The sequence below is a fragment of the Bactrocera oleae genome, chromosome 4, assembly GCF_042242935.1.
Source record: "Bactrocera oleae isolate idBacOlea1 chromosome 4, idBacOlea1, whole genome shotgun sequence".
Classification (NCBI taxonomy): domain Eukaryota; kingdom Metazoa; phylum Arthropoda; class Insecta; order Diptera; family Tephritidae; genus Bactrocera; species Bactrocera oleae.
Window position 1 is genome coordinate 15,407,637 of NC_091538.1, and position 19,971 is coordinate 15,427,607.

General features: G+C 36.5%; 1 protein-coding gene across 1 annotated transcript in view; it reads left to right on the forward strand.

The window, feature by feature from the left end:
• The window catches only part of kn (EBF transcription factor knot), a 154,202-nt gene that overhangs the window by 17,511 nt on the left and 116,720 nt on the right, over positions 1–19,971 (forward strand). The window lies entirely within an intron of this gene.

A 19,971-nucleotide genomic window follows, 5' to 3' on the forward strand; every position in this document is an offset into this window, starting at 1 on the left:
TAATGCCTTAAAATCATAATATTCCTTATTTTTTGGGAAGAAAAAAATATTACAAGTTTTTGGCCCATCCTAGTGTATACCTTTTGATAGCGTGGTTGCTATATGGATAGCAAATTACAAATTGTGCGGTATTGTTGTGTTGCCACACTATTTAATTCAATGATTATATATCCTCACACATACATACATATATAACAGTTCGCATGTGTGTGCCGATGTTCAGCATATTTCGCTTAGCATCGTTTGCAATTTTTACTTTTGCCACAAACAAACAGTCATTTCATCATTTACAGCATAGTAGAAAAACAACAATAATAAAAGCATTACTAAATAAAAAAAATACACTGTAAGTGGCTGTGTGTGTGTATTTGTATCTGCTATAAACATGACAAATACCGTAGAATAGTTTTTGTTGGAAAAACTACTGTTTTCTAGTTTTCTGATTCTCTTTTCTTTTATTGTTGTTATTGCTTCTGTATTCCCTCTTCTTTTTTTTCGTTGGAAAAACTACAAACAACGACAAATGTCAAACGTCAAGCGTCAACGGCGAAGTCATTAATCAATAAATGCAATAATAATTGCTCTTTGAGGCTTGCGCGAACAATAGCAACTGCAGTAGCAACAACAACAACAATAGCAACAGTGGTCGAAAAAAATACTATTTGCCTAGCTGCTAGTAGACAGTTTAGAAATGAATATTCAGAGATTTTTTTTTTTGTGGAGTCTTGTTCGGCTCTTTTAACGTCTGCGACTAATATAAGAAGGCTCTCTATACAGTGCTAAAAAGACAGAAATACAAATATAAAAAGCCTTAAACAGAGTTCCGAATTTTCTAATTAAAAAATTAGGGATTAAAAATTAAATATTTATCTTGTAATCACGATGTTGGGGTTAGAAATTAATTTTAAATTTTTTTAACCAAGATGTTTGCGAAAAAAATTTAAAATATTACTTTTCAATTCTGTAGTTTAGGGAGAAATCCGGTACTTGGGATTCAAAATTAAAAATAAATTAAAGTTTTTAATGCGGTTTATGGGATTAAAATTTTTTATATATTAATATTATTTTTTAATCCGGTATGTGGGATAAAACTTTTTCTTTATTATTTTATTAATTTATTAAAAAATAAATTTAATTATTTTTTATTTAAAAACAAAAATTTTAATTCAAATGTTAATTCAATTATTTTTTATGCATTATTTGCAACCCTGGTTTAAAATTTATTTTCGATATCGAATTGGTCCATTAGTTCCACATAGTAGAGCGCTGTAACCGCTTTGCACTCTTCAGATTGTCGTTGTAGATCACAACTTATGTATCCTAGAAAACGTTAGCCATCATCAATTCGCTGGTTGATGATGTTGATTTGCCGAATATAATGTGCTATTCGACTGTTCATTGGTCTCTTGTTTGTACACGGAAACGTCGCAGAATTTTTTTCGGACTACACTTAAACAGCGTCGAACACTACTGGAAAGTGGTCTTACAATTATGATTGTTACACTCACTGGAATCTGTTTTCGGTTCATCAATTTTTGATGGGCGTCATTGGAGGAGAATAGTCACTGTATACAGCATCCAAAGGTTATTTGAATTCATAGTGCAATTTCCTTTCAAAAAAAAAAACTGACGAATATTGTATTATTTCTTTTTTTCTAAACTCCGTGGAGATGTTCGCTTTCAAGTATTAGAGGTTATTATACGGGTACTTAGTCCATTTGCTCACAAAATACTAGGCTCTGTGTGGTATAACCGCTGCAAGACATACTCTAATGCTTACATATGCTACATACATTTTCATATCCAGAAGCGTCTAAATCCTCAATTTTTGAGATATGCATCTGAAATTTTGCACACGTGCTTTTCTATCCAAGAAGCTGCTCATTTGTCGGAACCGCCAATAACGGGCCACTATAGCATATAGCTGCCATACAAACTGAAAGGTCGAAATTCAGTTCTTGTACGAAAAACTTTTTTATTTGCTGAGATAACTTCACAAAATTTGGCACGAATTAGTTTCTAAGGCAACGCCATGATATCTGAATAAAATCTTTAGATCGGCGTACTGTAGCATATAGTTGCCAAACAAACTGAAAGATCAAAATCAAGTTCTTATATGGAAACATCTTTATTTGAGAAGGGTATTTTAGCTTCGGTGCAGCTGAAATTAAGGTTGTTTCTTGTTTTCGTTTTCATTGTCGTATAGAATATATATTTCTACAATATATACATATGTACAAATTTCTAACCACGCGTGACTAAACATTTTCATATTTTCTTTAGTTTGAATATTTGTCATCTTTTATATTATGTACATATGCATGTATTTACTTATGCACGAGTACATACATATATTTCATCTCTGGCATTGACTGAATGTCAAATCTAATGATATTCGACCACCAGCCATGATTTCTTTGAACTGTGCAGCCTTTCATGGCATATCCTTTGGGCATTCTACTCCCAATAGTTTTAGCTTGTAATAGTATTGTGCTTTTGTTTTTGCTTTTGCTTTTTCCTTACATCTAGCATACAAATACATATTTTTATACAATAAATTAATAACAATATAAATATTTTGCTTTTGTTTGAAAATTTGATCGGCGTAAATTATTTGACATCAAAATATTTGAAGAACTCATGAAAAATGCAAATTCATCCACATATTATACTATATCTACATGTGTATGTACGAATATGTATACATACATATACCTACATATATAAACCTATTTCCACATATATATGTACATGTGTACTTTCTTTTTAATGAAATGAAAGTCCCTCAGAGCTCTACTTAACCTAATGTAGTCAGCCTAACGTATGTATGTTTACTGTTGTTGTTGTTGAAATTTGTCAAGTTGACAATCCTTGACCGGATAAAGATCCGGGTCCGTTCTGGTTCCGTATTCCCGACTATCGTTGGCACATATGTATGTTAGTCGGCAGTATTTGCTTCAACTCCTATTCCCCAAACTAATTGTCTTGCTCGTATGGTTGACAAATAGACCGAATTAGGTGTCACACAAAGGCTTCAGAAATTGGAGAGTTTATTGAAAGATTTCCAGAGTCTACAATGGTGGATTAACATCTCTAAGCTCACAGTAGCTGAAATTTTGACTCCAGAACACGTTTCTGGTTATGTAGTATTATTGTTGAATGGCTCGATTCCAGTCCAAGCCATACGTCTTCAGTGAAGTTCGATTTTGGAGGCTCGATGTTTCAGTATTGACAATTCGCGTTATTTTAGCATTATTTTCTTTTTCCGTTAGGATCTAATCTTTAAAATACATACCAGACTTTCTCTGACAGTACTAGCAATATTTGGAGAGTTTTTAATTTTTTTCTTATGCTCAGGAAATATAACATCTACCAGAATGACTGAGTCTAACAGATAGCTTTTATTTGCTGCTTTATGGGTATATTTTAAACTGTTGAAGATTTATAAAATCTGCATCGAAAGACTTTGAGAGTCGTTTGTTCTTTCCGTATACTGTACTCACAAAGAAGGAAGAGAGTTACAAAACGCTTTTTATTCAGCACTGCTTAAATGGCTTAAGATACTTTTTTCTTTCAAATAGTGAGATTTTATATAGTAAAAATCTGAGCTTCCTTCCAACTTTGAGAGTTTATAGTTGTTATAGACGAATTTTCCGAGTGCAGCTATACCTCTTTTGATTGGTACACTCTCGAGAGTCTTTCAATATTTGTCAACACTAACATAACGTGTCGACTAAGTTTTACACAGTGAAGTCTTAACGGAAAATAGTTTATAGCTTTGCGTAAGTCATTGTAATACACCGTATGATTTGAGAAGCGCGATCTAAGGCCATAAGAGTTTGTTTTAACAGATTCTGACCGAAATATATTAAACAACTATAAGCAGCCATGCCTTTTTTCCATACAGTTCTATAAATTAGAAAACATATTGACCATAAGATCTCCTAACTTGACTATCAATCCATTGCAATCGTTCTTTCTCAAAAATTTCAACTATTAGTAATCAAGATTAGCTCAGATACCAACGAAGTGTCATACTCCTTATCACCAACATTACATGTGTCAAATAAAAACAACAAAAACTGACAAACAAATAATAATAGTATACTCATAACCTCTTAAAACTGTCACAAGACTTCACACAGCCACGTCCATCTACTAAATGTCGGTATGTTGGCCGCTGAACATTTTCACTCGTACGAATGGTAACAGAATTTCACCTCAAGTTTGCTTATCAATTGTGAAAATCTTAATTTGTAGCCGATAATGTAAGAAGCATTTATAATTACTAATAAATATTGATCAGATTGCTAAAGTGCTTATGCTACAAGAACAATAAACAAACAGAAATGAAATGTGAAATAACTGATGAGGTGACGTGACGATAAATGAAATTAAGGAGTGAAGAAGCTGATACAACGCCAACAACAACACTAAAAATAAATAACAACAACATATGCACCAAGAATGAAGCACTGTCAACTCTGTCATTTCATACTTCGTTCGTAGATGAAGTGTGTCAACGGAAGAGTAGAATCCAGCTACTTACTCGCTACTTTACTTGCCGCACACTTCTTGAACTGTGTGGAAAACAATCATGATCAGATATGAGTAAAGTTATTTGTTTGACCGAACAACAACTGCGAACAGAAGTGATTGTAGTGCATAAAAAGTGTCGTTATCGAAGCAAGACATCGTGTTAAAAGCTCACGGAAGCTTGTTTGGAAGCATGGAAGGCGAACACGTCACAGCTGGTGTTAAACTAGTGAAGGTCCGACCGTTGATGCCTACACAAAGCGTTCGTCCGTTCTCACATTGACACTCGCTTCCCCGTACAACCGTCTTTCCTCATATTTTTGGACTCACCACCTCCGTTCGTTCATCCATCTTCATGAAGTCATCCGTCCGTCTATGCTCCTCCAGCTAGCAACCGACCCTCCGTCCGTTCGTTCGTCCAATCTTATACCGTCATTCCCACCACCGTCCAGCCATTCTTAAGTCGGCGTAATATCCACCTCCAACCGTTCGTCCACCATTCGTTCAGTCTCCCAACCACTTTCCATCGTGCTCCGTGCTTTGTCCGTCCAATACTGATCACTTGTCATCCGCAAATGATGAACGACTTGTTGTTAAAGTGTAAGTAGAAGTAAGCACCAATAAGACAATAAAAAAAACACGGAGAGCAACATACCTGTAAACATTACTTGCAACATGCCAACAACATACTCACCACATAAGCGGCAACATTGCACGAGTATGTGCGAGTACTCGCATTCGTACCGATATGGAGGTGACAATGATGATTTGATACTGTAATGATGCAACTGCTGTTGCTGGTGCTGATGGTGATGCTCTCAAAGCGATAGATATAAATAAATACCTAAATAAATGAATACGTTTTTGGTGAGGTGTAGGCATTTATGAAATTGATATAAATTGGTATGTGTCGAGTATCCTAAAATGTAAGCTGCTTTGTGTTTTTTCTTCAAGCTTCTGCCACAAATGTTGAAATTAATTATCTTATTTTCTCATTTAGGTGCGATTTTATTTTTTTTAAGTGTGACCTTCTTTATTATCGTGGTATTTTAAAGAGGTCTCCACTGTACATTGCGAAATAATAAACACTTGATCTTATAGCCTTCGATTCGATTTTAATCCATAAGGTATTGAAGTTAATGCATCGGGAAAGCCTTTGGCTCACTTAAAAAACGAGACCAACCGACCACAAGCTCTGGTCCAATGCCGGCTGAAATTAATTAATACGAACTAGTTAAACATCAAGCGACGTTCGGAGCACACCGTTTGACGACGCTTGAGAAGTTCAAACAAAGACCAAAGGTACCATATAGATGTAATGGTCCGAGTGCTTGATCACCTAACCTCGTCGTGGCAATCTGAAGCAACTCTATGGTGGGAGGTAGCTTTTTGGCCACTTGTGGCTTATTCTGAGGTTGTAGACTTGCTGGTAAAATTCAATAAGTTTGGAATTACAAAAGGCATCTGGCTTATGTGAGATCAGCAGTATTAATGATAATTTTTTAGCTAGACTGCAGCAATCGGTTTCCATTTGGCTAACATAGAGCTGGCTTCCACAGTGTCGTAGTCTTACTTTGACTGCTGAATATGTAGAGGATGATTTAGCTTACATGGGTATGGGTTACTGTGTCATGGAGCATTATTTTGACTGCTATGAGAAGGATGACTTGTTTTTCAGTCCAAACACCGCTTCTTTTAGCAGATCTCAGCAGTGACTTTTAGTGCGTACATCTTCCCGATGATTAATCTTACCGCCTCAGTCATCAGACTCTTTCCGGATTCATCTGATCAGTTCAATGCGAGAATCACCTCAGGACTCTCTGTGTTGTTAAGCGGTTGTATAAAAATTAGTTTCCATGTCGTTGAGTTTTTAGTAACTTTCGATAAAATCCAGTCATTGCATTGATTTTCCAAGGTCTTAGGCAGAGTTAATTTCTACGATGTTGTTTTTCTAGTAGCAGTAGAAAAAATTCTCCTAATAACTTTAAAGAATGCTAACTTGACAATATTGGGTCGGTTATAGTCCACAGTTATGGAAACCCGACGGCCGTTGTACGTCAAGTCGAAAGATTATAGGTCTTGAAGATCACTCCAATCATTCATAAAGTTGAGTGACTGTGGCGCACTTCTTCTTGTGTGCTTTAGATCCAAATATCAAAGCGAGACTTGGTTTTTGGTCTCAGTCAGTTTTGTAATCCACAACGAATAATGATTTCAGTGAAGATTGATGTAATCTAATATTATTTAAGAAGTTCCTTTACGCAAGGTCTTTAGACAAGCCCGGCTCCGAATTTCTTATAGCAAATTTTGAAAGGTGTACAATACGAACTCGTTAAGGTCCTAAAATCCTTAAAACTTATTAAACACCGTCGATGACAATAATTACATAAAGGATTTTGATATCTGCGAGTATCGGTCATCTGTTGAAGAGTCGACGGGAAAAAGATAAGCTATAATGATGTTCACGTGCCGAATTTAGACTTAAAGCTTACGATTTCTTGCTTACTAAATGGAAAATGGCTGCGGGGAAAGTCCAACTGGAGTATGAACGGCTTAAGTGCTATATTCTAACTAAAAAAAGGAAAAGTAGCTGGAAAGATTAAAAAATTATTCTGTACAATCATCCACGATGATTGATCTGTACAAAGCTACAAATTAGTTTCTTAGGAATATTTTGGAGAAGGGTATAGTTCATTTTCGTAAGCCGGGTGAGTGGTTAAAAAAAAAATACATTTGGAGAGATTAGAGAAACCTTGTTGTAGACTTTTCTGAACTAAAGACATATTTGGGCTTAAAATATAACTTATTACAAAAAAAAAATTGTAAGCGAATTAAAATGTCCTTTGTATATATGAAAATATACATGTCATAAACCACTCCAGTTCAATGAGTCCCTCTCTACTCTGCCTCATCTAATATTTATACACGTAAACGTCATAAAATCAAGGGTTTGTTGTAAAATAATGGCAACAAACAACACATATGACCACTTTCTTACAAATTAATTTTTCAAAATAGAAAAATAATGAAAAAACTCTTGCAGTTGGACTTTACCGGCATTTACTACACGTACCCTTGCAGTGTTGGGGTCACTCTGTAACCCTTTTTGTCACCCGTACATAAAGCGAGGGGTTGAAAACGAGTAAAATTGCGACATCTAACAACGAAGAGGGGCGAAAAAGGACAAATGAAATAAATTACGAACACTAAAAGAACAACTGTTCGAATAATGAGGCAAGATTTGAGACGACAACAGCAATGACTGTAGTTAACAGAGTAGAGTGAAAAGCCAGGAGCGTAGGTTAAAATATATGCAACATTTAGAGAAGCGCTGATAACTACTCGATATGGCTACTATATGCATATATATGTGTGTGCGTTTGTGTTAGCAGGGTGTTGGCGCTAAATGAGCAGGGCGTGTACGGCACCGAGTGTTATAAGTTCGGTTTATAATCAAGCGTTTCACCGCCGATAAAGACTTGCCGCCGCGCCGCACAGCCGTGTGTTTGTTGTTGCACATGGGTGAGAAATGTACATATGCAGCGTGTTGCATTGAAATTATGCAAATGAAAGTTAGTAATTTATGTAACTGTTATGTCACAAGTACCGTTGCTGTATGGCGGTATGCGCCAAGGTGCCAAATGAATTCGTTCAAGTGATGAACACTGCAAATACAACAACATACAGTTGAAGTGTTCGAGCTGGCTACGCAACAACAACAAATGCAACAACTTTTATCAGAGACTGTAAAAAAGTCACAAAAAGTCGTTGAATACTAAATATAAAAAAATAGGAAAACACATCAGCGCCTATTATGTCAACAGCTCTAACGAAAACAATTCATTCACCCACTGATGAATGCGTGGAAAGTAAGTAAGGTGATGTTAATTTGAGGCCGGAACCGGAATTTATGGAACCGAGGAATATTTAAGATGATAAGTAATGGCAGTTAAAAGCTCAAGCATTCCTTTGTCCATGACGCAGGGTGAATGGAGAGTTTCTTCAAGGCTTAGAACGGCCGAAAAATTTAACAAGAAAAAACATTAGCTACGGTTGCTCTGAAGCTATAATACCCTTAACAATTTAAAAAAAAAATGCATACAAGAACTTGACTGTGGTCGACGTTTGTGTGGCAGCTATATCCAGTATTGGTCAGAACTACAATACAATTCGAAGGTTGTAACGCTGCCTTGAACAATAAACCATGCAAACTTTTCTGAACATTCCTTGTCAAATAAAAAAACTTGGTTTTAATCGATCAGTTTGTATGGCAGCTATATGTTATAGTGGTCCGATATCGTTGTTAAAGACAAATGAACAGGGTCTTGGAGATAAAAAACGTGCGTAGAATTTGAGCTCGCTAACTTAACCGAGGGACTAAGGGACGCGTATATACAGGCGGACAGAGAGACAGACAAATCGACTAAATCGACTCTCCTCGTTGCACTGATCATTTATATATGTATGTACATATTTTATAGGGTCTTCGACGTTTCCTTCTGGGTGTTACAATGTAAACAATATGGCTAGAGGACAAATTCTTAGACAAAAAGAATTGAGGCAAGATCCTTTTTGGATCAACCAAACTAAGAAGGGGCTATTACCATAAATACTGTACAGGCTAATCACCTTAAATTTCAATAGATGAAAAGATATTTACTGAATTCTAAGCCAATCCCCCATTAAAAATCTGAACGTAAAGATCGACTCCATTTAAGATTCATTCATTCAGATTCTTAGCCCATCCCATAAATCAGGCTGCACACGAAACTCGTCTGGATGGGAACTCGCGTTCAGAAATCATTTACAAAATTTTAGATATTACACTGAACTATCGAAGAGTGTCCATGTTTGAGATGAGCTACAATAATTTTAAACCCATATAACAAGGGTAAAAAAAGTAAGTCTGAACACGAAACTCGTCTAGACAGGATCCTCACGCCCAGAAATCATTCACAATATTTCAGAAATGACGCCCGACTATCGAAGAATGGGCGTGTTTGAAATGCCGCAAGTATCAGGAGTACTTCATATCAAAATCAACGTGATTTACGCAGTTAAGCTTGGGAATCTTTCCTCATGAAATGTTTAGGATATTGAAAGATAACTAGGCTAAGTTTCCTTGTTCTTTTAATATTGTGAAAGTAATACTGAGTCAACATAATACCAATATACCATAAAGACAAATTAGGGGAACCATATTGGGTTAATGTTCGGTCTTTCAGTCAATATGATCTAAGTGACCGATTTTTAGAAAGCAAGAAACAAAATTCCTATGTAAATTCATAAATTCTCAAAATGTTACAAAGTTAAAGCTTTTGAATGACACTCCGTTCTTTTAAATCGAAAAAATGGAAGCATTGTTTGAACAAAAAACGTTTGATCTGTAAACTAGAGCATATGTACGTACTTCGGAGTTAGATCTTGCGCCAGGATATCCTATTTATAAATTTGAGAAGGCGCTCAATGCTTACGGATTTAGGTCGAAGACTTAGTTTATAACTTAAAAAGTTGCTAAATATAACCTTAGATCTTGAGATATTCTATTACTTTGGAAGCAAATTAGGAAATACTTTGGACCAGATGCTTACTCTTAGAGATATTGTTTGATGAAAGAATTATATATAAGAATATGCCAAAAAATAAACAGAAAAAGGTTACTGAGCTCTCTAACTACCTTCCAAAAAACAACAGTTACTTGAACTAAGTAATAATACTCTTAAGCAGCATTGCGTCCAGGATCAATAAAAAAAACAAGGCACCTCTGCTAACTAGCTCCGCAGGTACGTCCAATTAGTTAAGCACGTGTGCGCCTCACTGTTGTGCACTCACTTATCCTCATTCACCGGTCACCTTCGCCTTCGCTACGAATTCGCCGATGTGTGAGCCATAAGATGTTATCATTTAATTCGTTGAAATTAACACGAACATTGTTCGCTATAAAAGATCTAATTAATTTAGTAAATGTGTTATTAATGTGACACTGTGGCAACAACACGTCACGCTGAGGCGAACTGCACGGAGCCGCAACCATGACGCTGTTCGCTGCCATTCGGCGCGATTACTTCACGCTCGCCTTTTTGTGTGTCTCCAGCGGCTAACAAGCTCTGGCTCAACGGCGGGAGGCATAAAAATGCGAGCACTTAACGCTAATATATTCGGGAATGCTTGGACACACTCACGCATGCCGACGATGAGCCAATTGAATTCCTTGAGGATTAAGGATACTTGCATATGCATGTGTTGATGGCACGCGGACACTCTCCATTATTAATGGCTTAACATATAAATTAGTGTATAATTTATTTGTATATTTAATTTGGTATTAGCGCCATCGAATAAGACATTAATCTACAGCGGCTGACAGTTTAGAGTGATTTAAGGTGTTTCTAATACAAATTAGATTAAAATTTGTTGAAGTATTTAGTTTAAAGAGAGAACTTGTAAGAGTGAGCTATTGCCAAAGGGAAAGTAAAGAGGGAATTTGAGAAAAGGAAAAATAGTTTGCCTAAGCTGGATACTAACTATAGTGTGTCTGAGATGTCTGTTTTACAGGGTTTGGTGGAAAAAAGGATTTTGAAATTAATTTTTAAGTTTAGTGAACTTGCACTGAGGACCAAAAAATCGATTATCTAAGCTGGAAAGGAATTGTAGTCAATTTGAGGTTAGGGTTGAGAAAACTAATATTGAAGTTTGCTGAGCTTAAAGCTACTTAGAGCTTACACGGTTTTCGGAGTGCGAAAACTTCCACAGAATTGAATTTACTTAAACTTCGTATAAATATGGCAATTATAGCTTTCATGGCCCTGTTTATAAATGAACTCCCGGTGCGAGAGGAGTGTTTCGGTATAATTTTAAATTAAAAGGGCCTTTTTAACAAAAATACTTAAAATTTTAGTTTAAATTATGCGGTCAATATATCTTTAAATTGTCTCCCAAGGCTGAGTCAAAATCAAGATAAGGAAAAGGTGGAAACAACCCCTAACCACAATATTTAATTTTATAAATTGAACAGGGCATATTAAGTTTGCCATGAAGTTTCTAACACCCCGGGGGAAACGTCAGACCCTATAAATTATACATCTTAATGATCAATTTGACGAACTGAGTCGTTTTGCCATGCCCGTCTGTCTCTATATACGCCAACTTATCCATGGACATACCATATACATCTAAAATTTTGCTCATGTCCTGTTCTTCACACGAAGCTGATCATTTGTCGAAACATCTAATACCGAACCACGATTAAATATATAATTAACACCCTGATCGATAAGTATAAAGTCCTCTTATGGAAAATATTTTTATAAAACACTCTGTCGAAAAGCGTTGCAACGAAACATCTCCCTATGTTGCTGATTCGCTGTTCGCACATGGCCTTTTTTGGATATCGAGTGACTTGAACTGAAAACTGATGGATATCTTTTTATATAACCTTAAAGATCGATGAAACCTTTTAAACATTTCCCATTGAGTCAAAATTATATTGGTGAGGCAAAGAAATGTTGAAGCTTTCATACAAGTAAGACCGAGCTGCGGTTATTTCCATTTTAATGTACAAGTCTTTAACGAAATTGGCGAGGCCAAGAAATTTTAGAGTTTTCATACAAGTTATTTTACAGGTTGTAAGGCCGAGCTGCCGGACAAGCCTCCAACGAAATGTTATTTTTATTTTATTTGGCTGTTAAAACTTTCTGTTAGACTTACCGGGAAGTAGAAGAATGTGTATGTGTATATTGTGTTAAAGTGATCTATCGTTCAAAACACTCGACGGATTCGCAATCACCTGTCAGTTTTAGCTACTTATATTTCGGAACCATAGGACTCTTAGCAATTCCCAAAGTAGAGTCAATTCCTTCTGATATAAGAAAAACTTACTTTTCTATGAAAGGTTTAAAATTTAAGATTATAAAATCTATGCTCGCTCTATTCGAAACTCAACGTAGAACTTCGATATGTTGGACCTATAGATAGCACTACATACATAAATACACACATTAGTATATACATATGTACATCACCAAACCTATTGCTTTTACGAAAGTTGCACAATAAATTCTGCACTATATCCACCAAGTCTAATTATTGCGATTCTAACAAATTTTTACAACAAATAAACTAAGAAAGATTTGTACTAACAACACACGTAGCTCAACAACGCCATATTCATTAAATGTCTCTATGTCTACATGGCACCAGTGCACTGCCTAATGCGGCATATTTCCAGCGTTAACGCAGATTGGAAGTGCACACAAACCGACCACAAGCCCACGGCCGAACGGGCCAACGAAACGGCGGTTAATACTCCTATGTGAGTAGTTGAGCGAATCAGGCGAATGAGGTAATGAAAAAAATAAATCACTTTATTGGAGTCGCAGTCGCGAGTTGCACGTGTCTGGCATAATTAACGTTTGGCTCAAACGATGTTGGCAGCAAAGTAAATATCATAACTAAAACTGGTTAACGACTGGCGGCGGCGAAGGCGGCGCTGACTGCAGCAGGCGACGGGAAGCTGCAGGCCGCAGACTCCATAGCTGCTGATTGTTGGCTTGCTGTGGCTGCTGTTGGTCCAATGCACGTTCCTCGATCTGTTCTCCTCGCGTCTTTGACGTCTTTAGCGTGGTCCAATCTAGATGAATCGATCGGTTGTCAAACACCAGTCGTCGCTGCTAAATATGGTCAAATATCATTCGTGGCAAATAAATAAAGAAAGCAAAATATTAAAAAGCTTAAAATCTTTAAGTAACAATCAGTGTGGGGCTCAATAAACCGTGCACTGTGTGCAAGTTTTTCAATGCTGTGAAAGTCTGGTCATTTGGATATGCAATTAATGGTTTGAGCTGGGCTGAGATTACATGTGCTTATTTTGTGTGTGTATACAAAGAATACACGTAAAGTGAAAAAAATGCAATGGCAATATTTGACTCCGGAACCGGGAACTTTGGAACCTTATAGTAAGCAGTTCCGGTAAAATAGGTGTTCACATGTTGATTACCAAGCTGAAACAAAATCGAAAACTCAAAAACGAAGTCCCAACTCATTAATATCACGCGAATGGGATTCAAAATACGACATATTTTTAGTTCTCAGCTTTGGCTTGGGTTTTGAAAGAACTTGCCATGACTCCTATTACTACTGAAAGACTCATCTTGACCATTTCGGAGTGCATATTATATTTTGCGCACGTATCGCGAAGTATAGGTACCAAAAGCACAAAGCTGTAGTATATTCGAATATAGGCTCTGCCTGTACAAAAGTAACGGAATTATAAGCTGGAACTGATCAGCTCTCAACGTCAGACTCTACAATTACTGAGCTTAAGGAATCAATCAAGCTTGGGTTAAACAATGTCCTGTCAGATGAAAAGCTGCAGTTTCCTTAACCCAAAGCGCAGTAAAAAGCAGTCTTTCACTTTTAAATGTTATCCAAGACACGAGATTTCAACAAATCTTTGTTCGTTTCATTCGAGACCATGAAACTTTGTAAATTTTTTGACTCCAGCGGTGTTCAGATCTGTATCGATAGAACTGGTTCTCTTTTTTTGCAACTGGCTGAGAGCTACATTAGTATTCGATCGGCTGAGTCAGCACAACTCTCTTTATATGGTTGAATAGTTCCCAATTGACTGAATAGTTCACTTCAGCAATAATTTTAAGCTTCTGAGTATACTTACATACGTCTGACCGAACGTCTTTGAAGTCCTGAAATGAGCTCGCTCCACCAGTCTTAACAATAAGGTCCACTGTGCGCGTGGCGGTTCGACAAAAATGCACAAGCTTCTACGGAGTAAATGTGTAAACGAGCATTTGTTGCGAAGCCAACGAAAATTATGCGCCTGATTAATGGGAAAAATTCTTTTGCAACGCTTTAACACTCGCTGACAACACAGTAAATGTGTAAACAATGACAGTTTACTTCCCCTTTGCACAGTTTTTTGCAACAGCGTACAACGCTTCCCCCGACTTCGATACAACTCTGCATTATTTTCACTTTTTTCTCTCATTTATTTATTATTTTTTCACACTTGACACATTTGTCTTTCAAGTTTTCAACTTGTGGCAGCGAGCAAAAGCGAAAAAAAAATAGTAAAAATAATGCTGCGCCACCTTCTTTCGTTCGTTGAGCTGTCCTCCGTGGCTTCTCCTCTCCACTCTTCTTCGCTCATCACACGCTGATGTTTAAGACTTCCAGGCACGAGTTCCTTTTGACGCCGCAGATAAGATATCATTGGGTACTTAGCACTTTCGATTTGTACTAAATTCTTTAAATCCACCGCCGTCGTCGTCGCTGCAGCCGCCGCTGTCAGTAACTCGTTAACGCGCTACTACTTAGCCGCAAACATCAAAATGGGAATACCGACACCTTGGTTGTCGTACATAGCTCCAATCTCATGCTAGTTTCGTCATCGCAGCCATCAGCTCAACCTTTTGCGTCTTCTTCATCGGATGTTTTCAGTTACTTTATCGCGCAGCGTCGTATCCGAAATCGTTGTGGTTTAGGCGCAGCGAAAGTGTGTAATTTAAATTTTCAACGCACCTTCCAATGTGACATGACACGTGACGTAGGCGAAAATGGCGCATCAAATGATGAAAGCAATAGCGCTTAGACAGGGTTGCACCTGCTGAAAAGCGCTGTTGAATTGCTGTTGAATGAGCGTTGAAAGGGTAACACACAAGCGAAATGCCAAACAGTCATTCAAATCATAGTTAACCCCGACCATTGGAGTGGAGGGTTCCTTTGATGCCACATATTTGCCGGTACATACCTTGAACTTTGGTCTTCACCTGTAGCGAATAGAGAGAGTTCAATGGTGTAGCTTTTTGTTACACTCCTTATCTTGTGATGCTTGGCTTGTCGGCTGTTGAAGTTAGCGGTTGTGCCCGTTATCGCTTCAATTTCGAAATGTAAGTTTCCGCAAATTGAATTTGACACTCAAAAATAATGGCAATTTCAATGACATTTGCATTAGAATTCAAGGAATGTTAAGCATAAGCCGAGTCTGGGTGTTGGTAGACTTTGCGGCATTGATTTGGCGGTGTGCATTGTTGGTTGAGGTTGGCAGGCGCACCATAAACTTCATTGGAGTTACTTGATTGATGGATATTGAAGAAATTCGCGAAATTTTACATGTTTCCACCGATATTGTACTCAGCTTGAACTGATATTATAGACTTTAAATGAAAAAGCAAATAAAAAGACATTTGAAGTTCAAGCGACAAATGTCACCAGTCATTGAGTAATGGGTTGCTCAACTGGCAGAAGTTTCGGCTACGCAGTCTTACCGGAGACTTTATGGTACCACGGGGAGCAGAAAGCCCTTGGATTTCGGTCCAATCTGCTCATTGGGTTATGGCCTCTTTGGGGAGATTCGTGGTGGCTGTGGTTGAAACCTAAATGCAGGAAGAACTGAAAATTCAGCCTAACTGTTTTTTCAGTTCTAAAATAAAGTTGCAAAAAGCAACTGGGTTCCGTACCCGAAAACGGAAGAGGTTTTAGGTCGGCCTCGAATCATACCAAGATGGTAGAGTGGACCCACACACACTGCCACTGGTATCCAAATAAATACTTGCAAATAGCTCGTATTGTTTGGGGCGCTTATCAACGCATTGTATTGATACGTTGTGTTTTGGAACACCGTGAGGTAAGGCCGTCGCCGGCAGGTACTCACGTAAATCAACAACGAAAGTTGTACCTGAAGACGTATCAATACTTTTGAACCGGTGGTTTTGCTCAATAAGCGCATAAGTCAGAGACTGAGGTAGCCATATGTAGTTTCAAGCCTTCGGTTTTACAAATAATGTTTCACTGCGTTTAGGGCTGCATTCCTACATTGTGATTATTTGATTTATAGATTGATGTCATGAAATTCCTAAAGTTAGTCTGAAGCTTAAAGCTTCTATTGCAGGACTGTAGTTCTTTTGTAGATTTAGCTGCAAATTCGGAGTATTAATCACAACACCAAGAGTCACTTATTGTTAATTTATTTATTTAGCTCACACAGGTTTAGAATATTAATTTTTAAATTTTGTTGAAAAGTTTAGCTCACGATGATGAATTTCTGGTCTCATATACAAAATCATCTCAGGAAAGACTACAGCATTCCATCTGCACTCGATCGAACTAAACTTGAGGTTTACGTAAAAAATGAGCTCGCTATCTGGTATATTGCCATTTGTTTAACTAAGAAATTACAGATCTAATCCAAGCTTACTTCGAAAAGTTATGCTTGAAGGTAATTGTAATGAAGTTTGATTCTCTTAAGTAGTCGTCAGCCGAAAAAGTTGTCTAGTAGTCTGGAATTCGTAAGTTAAGATTATGTATGGTGAGCTAAGGCGATTTTTTTCATTTATTTAGAAACAGCACTAGTAAGGAAGTTTGTGTTCACGGCTTTGTCTAGATTATTGGTTTTTAAGGGATATCCTATTGTTTCTGACTTCTCCAAGCAGTTACCGACTTTATTGATTTATACCATCTGATCAAATTTGACTCGGAACAACAAAAAATTTAATTTTCTTGCTACTGAGTCAATATGCACACAATGTAATTTTCTATACTCTTGTTTTAAGCCACAGCTAGGATGCCTTAAACAAATGTTGGTTTTTTCGTTTCGGCTTATTTTTGGAGAGTAATTCGCAAGATTGTTGTACAGTTTCGACGTCATATCCATAAAACTATGTACCGTCACCAGTAGTGATGCAAGGGCGTCAGTAACTCAGGGTTGTCAAGTATCTCTTTGCGTCCTGTAATTGAAAAAATTTGATCAGATGGTATATACTACTACTAGCAGACAAATCGGATAAGACTCAGTATAAACGTCAGCAATATTTGTTTTTCCTCATTAGCTTCAGTTTATCTGGCGCTCGGGAGAGTACTTTTGATGTGTACACTCTCAAAGAGCTGAGTTAGCTCAGATTTTTAACTAAAAATAAATGCTTCGTCTAACTACTCTAATTAAAGCAAATTAAATTAGAAAATCCTTTTATTCATTTTGTTGGGTAAATAAAATTATTTACTGAGAAGAAGAGTTTTTAATATAATTATGTGCATAAAAGTAAACAGTTAATTACTATAAACTCATTTATGCGAAGAAAATAAGTGCTAAAGCGGAATTCATTAACGGGTGGCCCTAAAAATATATATAATACATATGTACAAACACATTTGCATCTAAGATTAATTATTTTTGCCAAAATTTTGATTCATTTTCGGTTTTATGACACAAAATTTTCTTACAGAGCCAAAATACATGTGTATATGCAAACAAACAAACAAAGAAGTATGAGTGAGCGACTAAGTGGCTAGGACTTTCGGTAGACAAGCCAACACATCAGTAGCTAACTACTTTAATGACAGTAGTGAGTACATGTTTGTCGCATAAGTAACAGTTACAAATAAAGCATATATGTAGACACAAATATACACCTACACACACAACAAATCATATGTGCTTCATATATATTTATATTTATTTATATATAAGCATGTGTGCAACTAAAGAGCATATTTGCTTGACTATTTGCGCTCCTGCTGCTGCTGGAGTTTAAAATATTTCCCCAGAGAGTAACCTTTGGCTTTTTAATGTGTCCGCCGACCGCACACAAAACACACACACGCACACATATTACCAGAAACTAGAAAACATCAACTGAGAGTAGCAATGGTTTGAATTAGCCTGTGAAAGCAGTTGGAGAGGCAGTGACTGGGGAAAATCTTAAAATCCAAGCAACAAATGTCAATACATTTACTTTTAATTATTTGTGTGTGTGTGAGTGTGTAAAGTAATAAAAGTGAAAATAGAAAATGTGAATCTATGAAATTTAGATGAAATTTATGGAACAATTTTGTACAGTAATGTATGATAGATGCTGAAAATAAGTAAAGGAGGGGTTAACTGTGGACGGAACTAGTCTCTGAGTTAGGTATATTTCCTAAAAGTTCCATATATAAAATCGAATATGACATAAAAATTTATTTAATTAGCAGAATCCCGAAACGTAGTCCCATCTTTTCGGGATACCGAAAGCCGGTTGCCGTAATTTTGCTTGAAAACCAAAGTACACACATAGTGGAATGCCAAAAATGTAGTCCTGTCTTTTCGGAATCCCGAAGACCCTTATGCTTCAAAACCAAAGTACTACACAAATTTCTCTACATTTTGTTTATTTTTAAGGGGGTATTCTGGTCTAGAGGCATGATTTTTAGGTATTTTTTAAAGTGCTGTATAGAATAGGCAATTAATATTTTTACCATCCATTTTTTTATATGTTATTTATGAACCTTTTAAGAGTACAGAAAAAAATTAAAAAAATTCTTTTTTTCAAAATCCAAAATTTTAGCAGCCGATGAAGTGGGGGGTCTCGAAATATTGGCAGGTGGCCATACCCATGATTTCATCCCTTCCAGTGATCTAAATTGAAAAAAATAAAAAGATTATTAATCTACATGAATGTCGCAAGGTCATGAGCTAGGGACAAGTTAAAAAAATTTTTTTTGATAAAACGGCGACTGTTTGAAAAAAAACATAATTTTTGGACCAGTTTTTTGACTTTCTCAAATTTTTTAAAAATACTAAATTTTGGAATTTGAGGAATGGGGCTAGTTCATGGCTGAGAGGAGTCTATGAGGAAGATTCTCTGAAAATTTCAAGTCAATCGGTCCAGTAGAACTTGAGATATCATGGGTATCAGGTTGAAAAAGACAGTTTCGAGAAAAACGCGTTTAAAGTTTTTCCCGCCGTTCGTTTCGTTTGAATGCCGCGCCAGCAAAATGCCTATATCTCTGAAAATAGTTTGAATTTTCAAAAATCCTCTCGTACACACATTCTTGAATAGTTAAACTTTGAAAATATGAAAAAAAAAAATTGATTTCTTGAAATTTCTAGACCAGAATACCCCCTTAACACTTTCATTTCTTTACTGACATGCTATAATTTGTTTATTTATTTAATGATCTCTAAGCAGCGGAATCCCGAAATTTTAATCCCGTCTTTTCGGGATCCCGAAAGCCAATTGTTGTCATTTTGCTTGAAAAACAAACTAAACACATAGTGGAATCCCGATGATGTAATCCCCTATCTTCGGAATCGTGATTAACGATTTCTAAGTAACGTAATCCCAAAAAATTATTTCTATATTATATTTTCGGGAACGCGAAAACCAGTTGTTGTCATTTTACTTGAAAAAAATTACGCACATAGTGGAATCCCGAAAACCATTTATTGTCATTATGGTTCAAAACCGGATCTTTCTCTACATTTTATTTATTTTTTTAACTCTTTTATTTCTTTACTCTTATGCTATAACACATACATTTTATTATATAGCAGCGTGTGTGCGTTTCGTCATCTTGTCTGTCTGCTTTTATAGTATCCTTTAAAAGACATAACGATGCATATAAATTTGATTATTATTAAGTCAGGCATATTGTGGCGAATAT